The sequence below is a fragment of the Furipterus horrens genome, unplaced genomic scaffold (genome assembly GCF_987537825.1).
Source record: "Furipterus horrens unplaced genomic scaffold, mFurHor1.1.pri manual_scaffold_1, whole genome shotgun sequence".
Classification (NCBI taxonomy): domain Eukaryota; kingdom Metazoa; phylum Chordata; class Mammalia; order Chiroptera; family Furipteridae; genus Furipterus; species Furipterus horrens.
This window is the reverse complement of record NW_028327171.1, coordinates 27105869-27122824: the sequence shown is the minus strand read 5'-3', so window position 1 is coordinate 27122824 and position 16956 is coordinate 27105869. Positions and strand designations below refer to the sequence as shown.

Here is a 16956-nt window from a genome sequence, read left to right as displayed (position 1 = left end):
TACTTCATTTCCTATACTGTACTTTACAACCCCATGGCTATTCTGTAACTATCAATTTGTACCTCTTAATCTCCTCACCTCTTCACCCATTCCCCTAAACACCCCCACCCCAGTCCGGCAACCATCAAAACACTGCAGTATTCTAGAGATAACAGAGCAATAAGATAGAATGAACCTGGATCCCCGATAACATAATAACTCAAGACTGCTTATGTTTAAACTATTATGGGAGAGTTAAACTTCTATCTTATTTAAGCTGCCATTAATTTTTATTTTATTACAAAGCAAACTAACTAATCCATGTCCCACTTATCTAATGACACAAACCTACAGGAAGGAAATAGACTCTTAGTTACCATATGCACAGGAGAACTGTTTCGCTGAATGACAGCCATCTTTCTTTCTCAACCTGCTGGCTGTGTTTTCAATTATCTAATGAATAAAGTACCAATAGTTGCTTGCAGACATGGCATATGCATGAGCTCAATATGGGGTTTCCCCTCACAGAGGCCAACCCTGCCACTGTTGAGTACCTAATTTCCAGCAAGGTAGCAAACCCTGGCATCAGGATGGTACCATGCCTCTAGGATTCTGACAGCTAGCTACCTGCTGCCACGCTGATTTTATTTGACCCTTTTTAATCATGTAGACCATAACAAGAATAGATGCTTAATTCTGCATTTTAATATGCTCCCCCTACCTATCATTCTGTCAGCACTAATATCTGTGCACTTATTGAGTATCCTATATACCACCACTATTTCTTAGTCAATATTGCCTCCAAACAGGAATTTTTTTCAAGGCAAAGAATGTAAAGCAGTAGTATAATGCTTCTGCTTTTCTTATCACGTACTCTGTCCTAAAAAAAAAAACAAAACAGAACATTGAAGGAGAAATGAAATCATTAATACCAAACTAAAGCTGCATGACCAGTTATGAAAATGAGAACAAGGCCTCTTCCATATTTTATTAGTTGGGCATATGGCCAGCAGAATAAAATTTGTATTTCCAGCCTCCCTTGCAGCTAGCTATCTATGGCTATGAACTAAGGTTTAGTAGCTAGAAGTAGAAGTGATGGATTCAACTGCTGGGTTATACCTCTAAAAGGAATATAGTAGCTTTCACTTTCCCCTCTTAAATTTTAGACTTCTGCTCAGTATGTAAGTGTAGTGCCAGAAGATTGAATAATTGTTCTTTCCCCTATTGTTTTTAAGATTTAGCATAATTTAAACAAAAATCTTTAATTTCTTTCCTTTTCCTTTTCCCATGTTGTTTATAGCAGTAGTCTTCAAACCTTTTTGCTAGTAAATCCTCCAAAGGATTCTTGAAAAAGTATATTACACAATTTTAAGTTACCTAAAATGTTTCAATATAAGCTTAAGTGGTTATAATTTGAGATGTATAATAAATATTGACAAAAAAACACATCAGTCTTTTAAGTAAATTTAATAGAAACTCAATTTAGCAATATGAAAGTTGCCGGCATCCATTTAAAAATATATGAACAAGCTTTTATTTAAGTCAAAAGTTTCACATCCCTTCTTTCTCCTTGAACTCCTATTTGCATTCTACTTACTTCATAAAATTTTATCCTAATGTATTACATTTTTATGCCTGACATTTCTTCCTTACCTCTATTGTGGAGTATAAGTTCAGTTTCCCTTTGTTAGTCAGGATCAATCACCCCAGTCAGCATAGTAACTCCCAGTAAAAACAAAATGTTGCCCCTTCTATAATGGAAGCTATTCAATGTAATGAACTTGCTACCAGGTAGCTGGCTGATCACACTAGAGAAGAGTGTCAAATGTAGGACTCACTGTTGGTCTCCACTGCTAACATATTAGGCACTCAGCAGTGGTCATAGCCAAGTCAGCCTTCATGAGTGGAAGTCTATGTCATTGATCCCATGCATGTATCTCCCATTCCTGCCACCATGGCCACTTTGTACATGAGCCCATTGGGTGATGACAGGGGTAGCTGAAAGAGGCTGACTGGTGTCCACAGAAAGGGTCATTCTATATACTTGATTATTAAACTCCTCCTTTACTGAGGTTACCCTTTGGTGAGTATTCACATGAGGTTCATATTCTTTGCCTATTCAGAGAAGTCTGTCTACATATCTCTCCCCCAAATTTCCTTATCACCACTCTTTCAATCATGTTCTTTCCAAGTCCCTTGACCATTGAGCAAAGCCATTGTCCATAGTCCAAGAATGATCATATAATCGCATGTCTAGCCATTTCTTTTTCCAAGCAAAGTGAATAACTTAGTGTAATCCTTGAAGTTCTGCCCATAGAGCGGCTTCCCCTTCACCTCCAGGCATGTCCCGGAAATGGGTGTAATGCTGCAACTGTCCCCTTTCGAGTGGTGCTTGCATACTATGCAGAACCATTAGTAAACCAGACTCAAATCTACTCTTCTTTTGCCAACCGACTGATTGTAGAGAACTCCCCATTAGGCCATGGGTGCAGGCTGGAAGAGAGAAGGTATGGTAGCTGAAGTGGTATTTGGACCACTTCTTCATGTAACTTACTTGTGTCTTCAGGGCACACTTGGGTCCAATCACATGTATTCCACTATCACTTCCATTTGATAATTCAGTGCTGCTGTGCACACCTAACTTTTATGTCTTGGTGGGTCAGATAACACCCAGTTCATGACAGGCAGCTCAGATCACATGCTAACTTGGGAGCTCATGGTCAAGCATTCAGTCTCCACTAAGGCCCAGTTGCAGGCCAAGAGCTGTTTCTCAAAAAGAGAGTAGTTATCTACAGAGGATAGAAGGACTCTGCTCCACAATCCTAAATGCCTGCTCTGTGGTTTGCCTCTAGGGGCCTGCAAAGTCTCCAAACAGCATCCCTGTCTGCACAGACACTTCAGATGCCATTGGATGTGCTGGATCAAACGGCCTGAGCAGCAAAGCACCTTGCACAGCAGCCTGAGCCTATTGCAGAGTCTTCTCTTTTCCGAGCCCCACTCAAAACTAGCATCGTTTCGTGTCAGTAGGTAAATAGGCCAGAGTAATTCACCTCGATGAGGAATATGTTGCCTCTAAAATCCAAAAAGACCCACTAAGCATTGCATCTCTTTCTTGGTGTTAGGATGAAGCACTTTCCTGTTTTTTAATTTTGTTTAAAGCCCACATATTGTAGTAACCAGTGTGATAGCCACTCATGTACAAAGAGATGAAAATACTTCCCAAAGCATCAGCATCATGAAGAGAATCTGGACATATGAGTGGTGGTGGGAGAATTATTGGTGGTCCAGAAGGAAATGGAGCCAGCCAGCATGATGGGAACTGTGGTGGTGGTGGGCCATTAAATTTTAGATTTGGCTTTCCTGGTTCCAGTCCTGACCTTGGGGTGGAGGAAGAGAGGGTGGGAGATAGTCCCATGAAACAGACTTGACTTGATGTTATTTGGTTTATTTTCAGACTTGGAGGAGTTCTCACTTTCCTCTGTTGAAATTTACTTTTATTTTCATTCTCCTGAGCATTCGGTTCTGTCCTATTAGCTACTTCAGGCTTTGTGGGAAGCGGATCAGACAGATTTTTCTCCTTTCAATTTCCACATGAAGTGTAAACCACAACACAGGTTTCTCTCTTAAAATCAAATGAAGAAATGGGAGCTGGGTGAACACAGCCATCTTCTGACCAAATGGCAGAACCTTTATTACCAGCTTCCCACTGTTTCAAGGGTGTTGGGCGTTTATTCTTCTTAGCCGGTTTTCTTTTAGGGGTGCCTTTTGGTTTATTTGAAGCTTCAGAAATGTCACCATTCTTTAGAGCATGCTTAAATGAAGCCACAGCTTTCTCATGAGTTTTATCAGTGCTGTATCGTCCCAAATGTCAGAATCATCACTCTTGCCTGTGCGTGTGGGAACAGCATCGTGTCCTCCTGCGCTGGAAACCGCCAGCGCTTCCTCCCCGCATCGCAGGACAAGAATACTGAGGGGTGTACAGCTCAGGCTGCATGCCTCTGATAATCTAGACCTCATTTTCAAGAGCCTGCTGGGACTTGAGTCTAATTATAGGTCTAGAAGCAGAGAGGGGTAGTGAGAATGGGTCCCAAAGGGAGTCAGCCTTGTCTTGTAGGGCAGCTGCCTTAGGGGAGGCCAGTACAGTTTCCTGATAAGACAGGGCTCAAACCCTCAGATAGGGGTGGAGAGGCTGCTACCACCCGAGGTAGGGAAGGTACTTCTACTGGGGGTGGGGAGACTGCTTCCATTGAGGGTGGGGAGTCTTCTTCCACTGGCAAAGAACACTCATCAGAATTTAGAGGCTCAATGTCTCCAGCTTCATCAGGGTCTTCCCACATGTTCCCAATTAGAGTTTACAAGATCCCACTGTTTCCCAATCAATCCCCTACTTTACTAATAGACACCCTGCAGAGGCTGAGAGTTTAACATGTGTTGTAATTCAGTTAATAACAGGATGAGATTCAGTCTTTGATTTTCAGCAATCTCAGTCTTCCAGCTACAGGAGCATAGGGTCCTTCAGGGCACATAGAAGTAAGTTTTCAGGTTACTTATGTGGGTCTTTAGCTAAAAATTTTAATCCCCGACCTCAAACTTGTCCTCCTTTACTTTGTCCAGCAACATTAGGAGCAACCATCCAACCTCATGATATTTGTTAGATTTCCAAGTATCATATACACAGTCACCCAGCTCCTTGCTTCTAATAAAAGGTTGATGAAGAGTATCTAATGCAGACACTTTGCATATCTTATCGCCAGATCATGTCTGGACTATCAGTGCTCTCTCTAGTACTAGAGTCATTAGTGTCTTTTCATTTAATTAGATCAGAGAGCCATTTCCAGAAACCTCAGAATTAATTCATAAAACTTATCCTTAACATTCTGATCCTCTAGAATCACTCTTGGTATCAAAATCGATATTAGTCTAAGTTCTCCAGTGAAATAGAATTAATAGGTATACCATAGCCTAGTCAAGTTGACACATACAGTTAACCATCACATCTACTGATGCATAACAAATTATTCCAAACACTAGCAGCTGAAAACAGTAGACATTTATTATCGTCATGCTGTGGGTCAGGAATCAGGGGCCGCTTAGTCTCTTAGGAAGCTGCATCAAGGTATTGGCCACAGTTGTGATAGTCTCAGGGCTAGAATGGTACTTCCAGCTCACTCTTGTGGCTGTTTTCAAATCTCAGTTCCTAAATGGTTATTGACTAGAGATGAGCATGTGTTCCATGTGGCTTCTACATAGAGCTACTCACAAGTGGCAGTTTGCATCCCCCAGAGCAGGGCTCAGAGAGAAAGAGAGTAAGACAGATTCCAGTTTTCTTGGAAGTAACATGCCATCATCTTTACCCTATTCTAATGGTTAGAAACAAGTCACAAAGGCTAGCCCACACTCATTTACATACATGTGGATAACCTGCTCTCAAATGGCTTGTGGAGGAAAAGGCTTAGAAAGAAGTCACAGAGCAGGTAAAAACACACACACACACACACACACACACACACACACACACAAACAAAATGAAAAACAGGAAATCATTTAGGAGCATGGAGGATCAGAACAAGGGCACCTCATCAAAGCAAAGACCCAGGAGACAGTCACTCATTCTGCAGCCAGGTCCTACCCTGCCTGCCAGGGGCAGGACCACAGTGGGAAGGAATTAAAACAGCACCAGCTGGCACAGGCCGAAAAGCTACAGGACAGTTAGAAAGAAATGTACTTACTGGAAAGGGCTTAAATGAAGAGAACCAGCTCTTAAGATTTCCCAAGCCTGGAGAAAGAAATAGATATGGAGTGAGTCAGGAGAGGAGCAAGCTTCTTATGGAAAAATGTCTTGGGCTCTGTCCAGAACCGAAGTCAACTTAAGGTCATTGCTGAGTCAGAGCAACAGCTAGGATGGTAACCCACATGGGGCTTCCAGGAACTTTGAAGAAAAAGCTTTGCCTGGGGGCTACAGCAAGGCTTGAAAATTGAAATGTCTGTAGCACCTACAGGGGCAATAAAAATAAATGAAGTAAGCTTTCCAACCCTTTTAATCCCCCTCAAAAACAAAACAAAACAAAGCAAAAAAATGACTGACTTAAAGAAAGATGGATTTCTAACTTGATCCTCATATCATAGTTGATAGCTTATTTGGGAATGGTGGAAAACTGTGGCAGAAAGGACAATTGCCCCCTCTAAATAAAACAGCTGCTGTTCAGTTCCAATAAATTTTTTCTCTGCCCAAGTGCAGACTAAATAATGTGAGCTTTTCAATTTCCCAAGAGACACCAGAACTTGAGACTTTTCTGTGTAACCTCCTGAGTTTTAACAGCTGACAACTTAGAATTTTAAACTTGTGTGGACCAGGCATGGTCTGTGACCAAGTAGTACACACCAATGTGCAGATTCTATTGTAAAGCAAGGGCGTGTGTGTGTGTGTGTGTGTGTGTGTGTGTGCTTGTGCGCTTGGGGTGGGGTGGGGTGAGGAGCACTTATTTCCAGGAATCAAAGTAAACAGGCCCTGATTCCAGAAGGGCCCTGAGGCAGACCTCCACCTTGCATGAAAGTTAATACAGGTACCAATCTCTTTGTCGTCGGCAGCCGTCCATCTCGAGAGACGACAGTGTAGCTTCTTAAGAGTCTATCTGCACCACCGAGAATGGTTGTGCAGTCCGACTCGGGACTGACACGGTATCTGTCTCCTCCCGTGTTGAATTGACATCTTGCGATGACGCTGGAGTGTCCTCTCCAGTGAAGCTGAAGCTACAGAGCCTGGGCAGGGTGATATGGAGGGTCTGCTGTTGCCCATGCAGCAGACCCCCCCCTCTCTTCGCAGCTGAAGGGTCCAAGGGAAAGACGGAGTCAATACAGCTTGGCTTCAGGTGCGCCGCAGGAGTTGCCGGTGTTGACTACAGCATCAAATCGCCTTAGGGACTCCGGCTCCGGATTTTCTGTCGGGGTTTACTCCCTTAGCCTTTCCCCTGAAGAGGTATGCCGCAAGGCAGCGGAGGTTTTTTGGAGTCAGAGTTTTCCTTCTCTGATGTGCCCTGACTGGAAGATCGAACCAGCGACACTTAGCTCGCAGGCCGACGCTCAATCCACTGAGCCAAACCAGCCAGGGGATCTTCCCCTCTAGTTCCTCAGTAATTTATAACTGCTATTCAGATGGATTATTGCCAGTGGAATTACTTCCTTCCAAAAGAATCCTCCCCCACCCTAGGGCTATGGTTATCCTGAGCCCTACCCACTCCCAACTGTTAGGATGATTACAACATATCAGCAGCCAGTATCAGCACATTCTGGGTTATGGGATCTTTTCGGGTGTATCCACAATCCACTCTGTGCTAACTGAACTAAGTCCAGGTCATTTCTTCAGTCCTGCAGGAAGTTCAGGAGTGTATCTCCCTTGCAGCTTTAGGGTTCTGTTCCTGATTCTCTGTGTGTTCCTCCACTAAGAAGAATATGTACACACCCCCATAGATAAAAACCAAACAGAATACAATCTAAATTCAAATATGGAAAATAGTCCTTTCTGTCTGCAGGGTCTTGGCTTTGCTAAGATACCACTCTGTGGCAAGACATACTGGCTTTACATTACAAAATAAAGGAGTTGGATTAGCTTCTCAGTCTAAACCTCTCCTGGTAGCCTCAGTTTTTTTCAGGAAAAATACTTCTGTGTCTCTAGATGTAGAAGTGTTCCAAAACATCATACCCAACGACAAATGGAAGTATCTTCTTTCAAGAAAGATTACTGGTGAAGATCTCTCATTTCTGGGTTACTGAAGCTCTATAAAGATCATGGTACAATCTCAACACGTTCTGGGGTGTGTGTGTACTATATTGTAATTAATAAATAATCTGTTAGGTGGCACATAATGATATGTGAATATCCTATTGCCCAATAATCCTCAAAAATCTTTCACACGATAATTTTAGCATCCATAGATAATCATAACCTGAATTATTATAATGGTAATTGCAAAATGGTGATTTTTTTGATTCTATATTTTTTCTACATTTTTTTATCCTCACCTGAAGACATGCTTATTGATTTTAGAGAGAGGGGAAGGGAGAGAGAAAGAGAGGGAGAGAAATACCTATGTGAGAGAGAAACATCGATTAGTTGACTCTTGTACGCTCCCCGACCTTGTATCAAACGCACAACCTAGGAATGTGTCCTGACCAGGAATCAAATCCACAACCTTTTGTTTTACAGGAGGATGTTCCAACCAACTGAGCCACACTGGCTAGGGCAATTGTTTTTTCTAAATTTATTAGTTGGCAGGCTTTGGAAGAAGAAAGCTCACCTCTATCACCACCTTTATTTTGAATATCACTAAGCCCTTATGGGTTCTTTTATGACTCATGAGAATGTAATCCATTACCATCATGATTCTCCTTGATATTCAACTTATCACAAATTTGGCTAGCAAAAGCAACATGAAGCTAGCTCCTGTGTCCTTTTACATGTCACCATTGATTCTGAGCATTTCTTTACTTTTGAGCACAAGGTGTTTCTAACTCTCTCTGTACTTACCATATCCTGCACTTGGAATCAGCCATTTCTCCAGAGGACCTTGGTTCTTTCCAGTGGATAACAGTATTTAGAAATCAGCATCTGCGTACTAGACATGCCCAATGTCATTGGAATATTATTTCTTCTAGGCTTTTTCAGGAGACAGCTAGAAGATAAAAATTTTAAAGAACAATGAATAATACCAATACCTCCAATTCAAATCAAATAAAAAATTTGAAAACATGATTCTTCTTAAACTTCTATTCCAAGTGGTATTACCCTTCTCCTATAGCGAGGAAAAAAAACTCCTGGTTTCCAACAATTTTCTATAACTATAATACTTACAAAATAATTTCAGAATTTTTTCACTGATATTATAAAAAATCTTACTAACAAAAGATCAATATTTCTTTGTAATTCTTTTTGTACTTAAAATACATTCTATTAAAGGAGTACTTCACTCAAAACTTAAATTATTCTTTATTCTGAGTGGTTATGGTATCAATTTGATAGTTTCATTAGTTAGGTTAATTTGGGGCTATTTGTGTTCAATACCAAAGTTTACTTTTTAAATTTTTGTTGATTCAATATGCAAAACATTTACATGATTCAAAAGTAAAAACTGTATAAAGAGAGAAATTCAGAAAAGTTGTACTTTCACTTTCAACATTTTCATTAGTTCCTGGTTTATCCTTACATTTCTTTTTTTAACAACAAACAAATATATGTAGGCTTAATCCCCCCTTTTTCTTACAAAACTGTTTATATTATATATACTCTTTTACACCTTGCTTATTTTTTCATTTAATATTCCTTGAAAACACTCCATATAAATTCATAGAGACCTTTGCTGCATGGTATTCCATTGTTTGGATGTACCACAATTTATTCAACTAGTTTTAGTTAGATGGGCATTTAGATTGTTCTCTGTTTCTTCGATGAAAATTGATTTGCTTACACTTTTATTCCTACTAGGAACACTTCTGGAGATTTTTATTTTCCAGGGGAATTATTTATTTCAACTAGGTTTTCAAATGTATTTGCATGAAGTTAAACAAAGTCATCTAAATGTTTTACATTTTCTTCTGTTTTAAAACTAATATCTTTCTTGTCATTTCTTATTTTATATATTTTCTCTTTTTTCTTTGTATAATTAGGTTAACCGATGGTTTGTCTCTTTTTCTTTTCTAAAGAACTACTTACTTTTTCCAAAGGTCTATTTACTAGTTCATTTATTTTTCCATTTTCAATCATTCATTTCTGCTTTTAATATTTATTAAAGGTATACCTTGTTTTATTATGCTTCAGAATATTGCGCTTCACAGATATTGTTGGATTTGTTTGTTTTCGTAATTGAAGTTTTTTGACAACCCTTCATCGAGCAATCATTTTCCCAACAGCATTTGCTCCCTCCGTGTCTCTGTCACACTTTGGTAATTCTCACAATAGTTCAAACTTTTCATTACTGTTATATTTGTTATGGTGATCTGTGATCTGTGACATTTGACATTACTTTTGTGATTGTCTTGTGGCACCATAAACCACACCCGTGGAAGATGGTGAGCTTATATCAATAAATGCTGTGTGCTCTGACTGCTCCACCAACCAGCTGTTCCCCATCGCTCTCCCCCTCCTCAGGCCTTCCTCTTCCCTGAGACACAACAATATTGAAATTAGGCCAAATCATAACCCTACAGTGGCCTCTAAATATTCAGGTGAAAGGGACAGTCTCGCATCTCCCACTTTAAAACAAATCAAAAGCTAGAAATGATTAAGCTTATCAAGGAAGGCATGTCGAAAGCTGAGACAGGCCAAAAGCTCAGCCTCTTGAGCTATACAATCAGCCAAGTTGTGAACACACAAGAAAAGTCCTTGAAGGAAATTAAAAATGTTCCTCCATTGAACACACAAAGGATGAGAAAGCAAAAGAGTCTTATTGTTGATAGGGAGAAAGTTCATGATCTGAATAGAAGATCAAACCAAACATTCCCTTAAGCCAAAAACCAATCCAGAGCAAAGTCCTAATTCTCTTCAATGCTAGGAGGCTGAGTAAGGTGAGGAAACTGCACAGGAAGAGGTTGATGCTATTAGAGGTTGGTTCATGAGGTTTAAGGGAAGAAGTTCTCTCTAGGTGAAGCAGCAAATGCTGATGTAGAAGCTGCAGTAAGTTCTCTAGATGACCTAAGATAACTAATGAAGGTGGCTACACTGAACAACAGGTTTTCAGTGTATCAGAAACAGCCTTGTATTGGAAGATGCCATCTAGCACTTCCACTATTATAAGTCAATGCCTGACTTCAGAGCTTCAAAAGACAGGCTGACTCTCTTGTTAGGGGCTAATGCAGCTGGTGACTTTAAGTTGAAGCCAATGCTTGCTCACCATTCAAAAAATCCTGGGGCCCTTAAGAATTATGCTAAATCCACTTTGCCTGTGCTCTACTAAACATTTTAAACCCATTGTTAATACCTATTACTAAAAAAGAAAATTCCTTTATAAATATCACTTCTCATTAACAATGCACCTGGTCACTCAAGAGCCCTGATGAAGATGCCCAGTGACACTGATGTTGTTTCCATGCTTAGTAACAGCCCATGGATCAAGGAGCAAGTGACTTTCAAGTCTGATTATTTAAGAAACGCATTTCATAATGCTATAGCTGCCATAGATTCTGGTGGATCTGAGCAAAGCATATCGAAAACTGTCTGGAAAGGACTCATCATTGTAGATACCATCAAGAACATATGTGATCCATGGGAATACGTCAAATATATCAACATTAACAGGACTTTGGGAGTTGACCCCAGCCCTCATGAATGACTTTGAGGGGTTCAAGACTTCAGTGAAGGACATAGCTGCAGATGTGGTAGAAATAGCAGGAGAACTAGAATTAGAAGTGGAGCCTGAAGATGTGACTGAATTCTGCAGTCTCATGATAAAACTTGAGCAGATAAGGAGTCACTTCCTATGGATGAGGCAGGTAGTTTCTTGAGATAGAATCTACTCCTGGTGAAGACAATGTGAAGATTGTTAAAATGACAACAAATGATTTAGAATGTTCTTGACCTTGCTATTGCTTTATCAACCAAGTTCATATAACTTCACATAGCTGGTTGTGGCTTTAATTTGCACTTCTCTAAAGCCTCTGAAAACATGCATCCACAGGGTCTTGATGACTGACTGGACATGTGGCTTAAGGGAGAAGGAAAAATTGAGGGTTTAACTTGGGTGACTGATAAATGAGGCTGCTTTAACCAACTCCGGAAACCAGGAGAATACACATGTTATGGGAAGCTACTGAGGTTAACATGGACACATTAAATTTGAGGTATTCTGGAACATTTGTTCGCCAGTTTCCCCACCTGCCAGATTAAGGTAGTGATTGTGCCCATCCCACAGGACTGATGTATTAATAATCAGCTGAATCATTTTTGTGAATACACTTTGCTAATGTATAAGCACCACATACATATTATCTGGCATCAGTCCTGCATATATCTACAGTCTGAGGGAAAGGAGCAGAGGCAAGACAGAAATACTGCCTGAATCTACACAAAAGCATCACCATCCATCTAGTTCAGAAAGACAGGAGACGCTGGAGGAAAGCGCTGAAGAGAATGAAAAATGTGAATAGTCACGACAGAAATATAAGATAACAAATCATCAATTAGAAATACACCCCAGCTGCTTCAAAACATAGTAAGTTGTCAAAGCTTTCCATCAAGTGGAAGAAGACACAGTTACAATGAGATCTGGGAGAAAACACATATTAAAAAATTCAACTGAACAATTAGTAGCAGCATTTACTATAGATTGGAAACCCTCTTCAGAATCACTTCTGCCTTGGAACATGCACAGCATATATTATAAACTGTTGTTACATTTCGATTTTAATCTGCAGACAAATCTAAAGTTAAAATGTAACATATCCTTAAAAGTGATTGCTAGTGCAAACTTATCGTTAAGCATATTGCTTCCTAACTCATGTTAATATGTTTGGAAAACTGCTAAGAAGTTTAACCATCTGATTGATTAGACAGTATTTGAATATGAAATGTAACTCCTTGATGCATACTGTTCTTCTGGAATTTGTAGGTAGAGCTAGAACCTTAAACTAGTTTTATTTTTGTGAAGTAAATAACCTGACTAAAAACCTCAGTGAGGCTAGTCAATTTAATTATGTACATATCTTACTTTCAGTAATTATTGAGGGGTAGTATATATTAGGTTTCAATAGCTATAAATAATCTTTTTAATATAGTTCAAGTCCTCAAATTGTCATGTCTTTGCAGGTGTCTCTCCAATTTTTAAAAGATTTTTCTGTTTGTAGTTTATTTTGCTTTTTTGGTAAAACTTTAAATGTATTAAATTTTCTTGCTGTAGATAACTGACAGAGATTGACAAATAGAAATTATCTTATTAATTAAATGCACAAATACATCACTCAATTTTAATTTTTCATTGATTTTTGTATTAGGTTTAAACTAAAGTTAGTCATTCCCCAAATAGTTATTGACTGACTTTTATGCATTAAGCATGGTATTAGGCAGTAGAACAAAAGGATGAGCAAAATCATGTAACATAATTGTTTTCATGGAACTTCAGATCTAGGTAAGGACAGAAATTACACAAATCAATGGAAAACTGTTCCTTGTGAGGAGAGCCACAAAGGAGAAGTATATGGTGAAATAAGGACCTCTTGACTTCCATTTGTATTGTGAATATTTTTCCCAGCATACAGCTGCGTTTTCATTCTTATTGGAGCCTTTTGATAAGCAGAAATTCTTAAGTTCCAATTTTATTATGTTTGGTACTTATTGTGTCCTATTTAAAATATCGTTTCTTATCCCAATATCTTGAAGATACTTAATATTTTTCTTCTAGAAATTTAATATTTTATCATTCATATTTAGATTTAAAGTCTATCTGGACTTTATTGAATTTTCTATGTATACAGTTGGGTTTTCTGCAAATAAAAATATATGTATTTATTCCTTTCAATACTAAAAGAAAAATAAAATCCATACGTATCTATTGAAGAAACATCCCAGCCAGGCAGAGCGGTAGCTGATGATCTCATGGCAGAGACACTTGTAAACAAGTACTGAGGGAAATTAGTGTGTGCCCACAGAATTGGAAGCAGGCTTGGGCAGTATGGGCAAAGGAGAAAATAAGAATAATAGCTGTTATCAAAGATTATAAGTTGCATTTATGACTCACTTTGAAGTTATCTAAATAAGGCTTTGAGAGCCAATCTAATGTCAAGGTTAGTATCAGTCATTGACCTCCGCTGACAGTGCACACAGTAGAAATCTACCACTTAGTTCTGCTAGCTGCAGCCATGACACCTGCAAGCTCCTCCCATTGAGAAGGAGTCTATTTGCCCTGGAATCCGGGTTGCCCTCATGGCTTCCTCTGATCACGGAATGTGACATAGTGACTTTGTTTGACTCAGGCTATGTCTTAACAAGTCTGACAGCTTCTGCCAGATTCTTTTGGATGCTGCCCACAGACTGACAGTGTAGCCTAAGGAGGGTAAGAAGCCACACTCTCTTGTCTATAAAAGAATGGAGGACTCCTGAGGAGGAGAATCGTGGCCTTCTGGGGATGGCATTCACACTGGCCAGATGTGTGAGTGAGGCCACCGTGAGCCTTCAGCTCAGCCGACTGTCCAGTTTAGGGGTTGGCACACTATAACCTAATCGACACAAAGCCTAAAATATGCATTATCTGGCTTTTTACAGATAATTTTACTGATCCCTGCTATAGCTGAATATAACTGTGGAAGTAGCTCAGACAAAATCATAGAGGAACCACTGAACCAAGCTTCAGAACTGTGAGAAATCTTAAATTGATCTTTTTAAATAAATGGGATGGTTTGCTCTATAGCAGTAGATCACTGACTCACGAGTTAATAGAGGCTACGCAAAGAACAAGAAGACTGCCTTGAAGGAAATATTCTCTTAAAGGTTTTGGACCTTTTCTTTTTCTTTTTTTTTAACTTTAAAAGAAAGATTTTATTTATATATTTTTAAAGAGAGGAGAAGGGAGAGAGAAAGAGAGGGAGAGAAACATCAATGTGTGATTGCCTCTTGCACTCCCTCAACTAGGGCCTTGGCCCGCAACCCAGACATGTGCCCTGACTGGGAATCAAACCAATGACCCTTTGGTTTGCAGGCCAGCTCTCAATTGACTGAGGTACACCAGCCAGGGCTGGACCTTTTCTTCTCACTCATATCTTTTGGGAGGATTTCTTACCCCAAAACTGCTGTCCATGACTCTGTTTTGCATTCTAGAGAGGTTTTGGCAGGTATAAGCATACATACCCACTAGTTATTCATGGGACATTCAAAACACTTTAAAAACAGGTATTGGAATAACTTTCCTAAAATAAAAATAGAGAATTTGTAAGATATAATATTAATGTCCTTCCAAACACAGAAGTCTAATTTTCCATATATTAATCTGATTGCAATGGAACCTGTTTCATTTTATTATCAGTGGGTTTTCTTTGCTTAGTAAGGTGAACTTTCAGCCAAGGTGTGGTGAAGAATGGCTGTGATAAAGGCATCATCAGCAGGCAGCAATCACTTTACCCTTTCTTTGCAAAGGGCACAGCCCCTTGCCGGGGCTGGAACCAGGAAAAAAAGCATCATGATCATGATTTAGATTTAAATGTTTATACAGTGCCAACGAAGTTCAGTACCTGGACTTACACTGCTATTATCGAACCACAGTTCTGTTGTACACCCATTTTAACTCCCACAATCACCTCTATTATTTTCTGAGAACTTTCAAAGTACCATAAATGATTTTTAAATGTACATTTCACGTTCTATTCTTTTCTCTTTAGGGGAAAAAAAGGCTCTGATAAGGAAGAAGCTATGGAACCAAGGAATCTGTCAACAAAAAGAAATGGCGGGCCATACTCGTAGTCTATGTAAATGTGTGGGTCACAGTTGGTGATGGTTGATTACGGCTAAGCTAGATGTTAAATAGATGACTCAGAACCACATGATTTTGAGGAAAGGACCAGGACAATCAATACTGTACATCTGTGTTTGCATTAGGCCTCAAAATTCTTTTGAAATATGTCCCTCCCTCCATCCCTACCAGGAAGCCTCATGTCCTGGTGATCATACCCTTGTCTGATGCCCTCCTCTTGAACTTTGAATGATCCCATGCTTGCTTTGTCTTGCAGCTTCTGTTTTTGACTCTTAGATGGCTGACTCTGATGAAATTCACATCAACTGGCAGGACCAAGAGTGAATGCTAATTTGCTGATGCAAATAATAATTTGCTGATACAAAAAAAAAAAAAAACCATTGATACCACCCACTGACTTAGACTGCCTTACTAAAAATTGTCCTCTTTTGAGAAGTGGGGATACAGGCTATCTGTTTAGAATACTCCATTTGTCTGTGGAATAGATAATGCCCTTTGAGAGTTCTCTTGTGGGAATTGAGGTGGTCATTGCTATATAGAATAAACTTGACATAGCTTTTGCCCAGCAGAGTTTATGAGCTTCAATGGATGAGCTCACACCAATAGATATTTAAGCTATAATCCAGAGACAAGATGACCACAGGTAGAGATTACATACAGTATCATATATTTTTAATTTGTTTCTGTTATTATAATAGAATGGAGATGGGAGTTTACATCAGGTATGCCCAGCTAAATATAGGGAACTCTCCCTGAATTTTATCAAATCTTCTTAAGATATACACTCCAAGATCTTGTTTTACCGGAATTATCCACACAAACTCTAAAGTGGACCAAAGTCCACAGAGACCAGAATTTTATTGTTCTTTGAATAAAGCTAGTACTGTATTTAATTCAATGATACATGAAGCAGTAGGTACCAGAATGATCCTGATGATTACTCTGCTTAGCTAGGTGAACGGGTTTATTAACCTCAAAAGGGAAACTAGGCCGTGGCTGGGTTGTTAAGAGCATCATTCTGTGTACCAAAAGATTGAGGGTTTGGTTCCCGGTCAGGGCATATACCTAGGTTGTGGGTTGGATCCCTGGTTGGAGTGCATACAGGAGGCCATCGATCTATGTTTTTCTCTCACACTGATGTCTCTCTCTCTCTCTCTCTCTCTCTCTCAAGTCAATAAACATCCTCAAGTGAGGATTTAAAAAGGCGGGGGGCAATAGACTTTATAATAAAGAAGTCTGGAGGACACCTGAGATTGGAAGGCACGAGATATCAGTAATCACTGATACTGGGACAACATAATATTATTCATTTAAGAGTTAATATTATGTGTTTAATATCTAATATTATGTTTTTCCTGGTGGGAAATAATATGAAGAGCACCTCATAAAGTATGAAGGATTCTTGCCATCTAGCTTACAGGAAACGAGGCTGCTAAAAAAAAAAGTTAAATACATCAGAAGGGGTGAAAAGGCCAAATTGAGAAAGTAAAACCTCTGAGAAAATTGGCCTAAACTCTTCATGAAGTTAAAG

The 16956-nt window shown here is 39.4% G+C and overlaps 1 pseudogene; it reads right to left on the bottom strand.

The window, feature by feature from the left end:
• Window positions 1–3001: 3001 nt before the first annotated feature.
• Window positions 3002–3996, bottom strand: LOC150020809 (survival motor neuron protein pseudogene; annotated as a pseudogene).
• Window positions 3997–16956: the final 12960 nt, after the last annotated feature.